Genomic DNA, 2,607 nt, shown 5'->3' on the forward strand with positions numbered 1-2,607 from the left:
TGAGGATTTGTACATTTTTACAGCTACCTGTCATTTTTTCCTGTATTCTGGGTTTAGTGTTTTTTGACAAAATAAGCCTGAGTTATAGCTGAGTTTGTGGGTCAGGATAGTTTATAAGGTGCCAAACAAAGGTAAAAATGAATGCATAGAAAATTGACAAAAATCGACAAAAATGAGCCTGAACTTCAGATGGTGGGGTTTTAAAAGCTGATTCTGATGTTTTATGAAGAATAAATTATTAAATGTGACTGTTTTTAGACCAAAAGCATAAATTTAAGTGAAAGGATTTTGTATTTCTCCAGCAGAAATGTATTTCTGGCAGATTTCCATTTGGTAATGGTTTCTTTTAATGGTCACAGAGAAGATTGAGTTTCATGAATCATGCTAATAAGAGAAGCTACACTGCCACATGTAGCCCTCTGATGATGTAATCTTATGAACCGGTCTGTTTGAGATCTGACTGCTGGACCTTCATCACAACATACCACATAAACATAAGTAAATCCAGCAGAAATTAACCATTTGTATGAACTACAAAACTGAGAAGCTGTTTCCAATTCTCAAATATAATCTTTATGTATTCAACATGTCACTGATCTAATCCAAATTGTGTCATATATTTAAGCCCAGAGCATTTAACTGTTTCTGTCACAATCCCTACATGCTGTTATCATTCCTGTCCGAGATTACTGAAGCGGTCAGGGATTATGCCATACATCTGAAACTGCTCACAGCTCATCAGTTAGTCATCTGATTTCTGTCACCTTCAAAGTCTTCAAAGTTTCCCAACCCATGGTATAGGGACTCAGAGGTGGCTCACTCATCATGCCTTCATAAGTAGAACTGTTTTATTTGAGCAGAAATTAAGTGGGGGGGCACTGGACTGGTGAGTCGTGGAGTATGAAGCAAGAGTAAGTACAAAGCTACATAAAATGGAAAAATGCAAACAAAGTACAAGTTCCTCATAATTGTTCTTAAGGGTAGGTGTAGTTAGTTACTTTCCACCACTGCTTAGCAGAGTGAGAGTGTGTGTAGAGAGAGAGGGAGGGAACACTGGAACAGTAAATGGAGCTACAGTGTCACTATGTGGCATATAACCACAATTGCAGTTTCAGTATTGATTTCATAAAGGACTACACTGTACAAGTGAATGGTTTCAGATGCTTTACTGCAACTATAGGGACTCTCCTTCCCAAAAGAACGCATGATCGTCAATGTGTTTAGAAAAACTGTGTGTACATTAGGTAAATAATGGTGGAGCTTTGCAATGTTGTATTGTACAAAATTTCATTCTCACTACCTCCACAATGATCAACTGGTCTTAAAGATTTCTGTCTAACGAGTGCGTTGAGTGAGATTATTTCATTACATTTCCTCAAGTTATGTTTATTTTGTTGTTATGTAGTACATCTAATCTTCTTGGTTTGTTCTCACATGATTATAGATCAGCTGTAACCACTCAAACCTCAGGCACCACACTTTAACTGGAAGTTGCTGCCACTAGGCGGCACACCAACCACCAATAACTATAAAGAGAGTGAAGACACGGGTGGATGGAAAATCCATTATGATGGTAAACAGTGCAGCTCAGGCTGTTGGTCAGGTGTTTTATATTTACAGATCACACATTTACTCACTGATTGTCAATCTGTTCACACAAATAATATTGAGACAAATATTATGCTCCGCAAGTTGTGGGGAAACCTATAAATGGCTATTTCCCCAGTACAGTACTAATACAGCTCAATTGATTTGTCGGTCCAGTCAGAGACTGAGAGGAAATGACACCAAGTTGAAATTATATTATAAACTTCATATCAGATTCAGGGGTTTTGGAAAAACATCCGGGGCTGGAGGAGTTGTTGAAGTAAATATGAGTGTTTATTTATGTGTTTGTTAACAACCCCTTACTCCTCCTGGGGCACCCCTATGTTGAGGCTGGGGTATAACCAGATAATTAATGAAACACAGTTGCAATCATATGAATATGCTATAATTGGTGACAAATACTGTAAATTAATAAACATATGTACTTCTAGCTATTTAGAACTGCATCGTGGTGTGTTATTGAACAATTAATTAAATATTTTTGTACACCGCTTATGATTGCTAAATGGTGGGAAAAAAAAAAAACTGCAGCAACATAAACAAGTTGTGAATGTTGCTGTTTAGAGCAAGTCTTGCTGGAGGAGGATTTTCCACAACTTGGCAACCCAAAAGTTCCATTTATTGTTTACAACTGATCCATGAAGCACTGGTAAATGATTTATTAACCATTTATACATCAATTATTAACTAGTAAATTATTATTTAGGAGCTATTGGTTTAGTCAATCAAATGATATGAAAGAGTGGTGAGGGGTGAGCTCAGGCTCACAGTAGAATTTGCTGTGAGTGGAAAACTACTGACTTGACAGTTATATAACTATTTAAAAGAAATACGGTGCAGCTTTGGAGAAGAGTCAGCCGCTTGAGAAGAATTGCAAATGCAGAAGTAGAGAACAGATTCTTGGTGCATGTTTGTGCTAAGAGGTCGAGATAACCCAAACAGGCCTATACGCACTCCCACTGACTGACCTTGGGCAGTCTACTCCCTTACTAGGCATGA

Source organism: Seriola lalandi, unplaced genomic scaffold, assembly GCF_002814215.2.
Source record: "Seriola lalandi dorsalis isolate HSWRI2012SDOR001 ecotype SW California unplaced genomic scaffold, Sedor1 jcf7180002054949, whole genome shotgun sequence".
Lineage (NCBI taxonomy): Eukaryota > Metazoa > Chordata > Actinopteri > Carangiformes > Carangidae > Seriola > Seriola lalandi.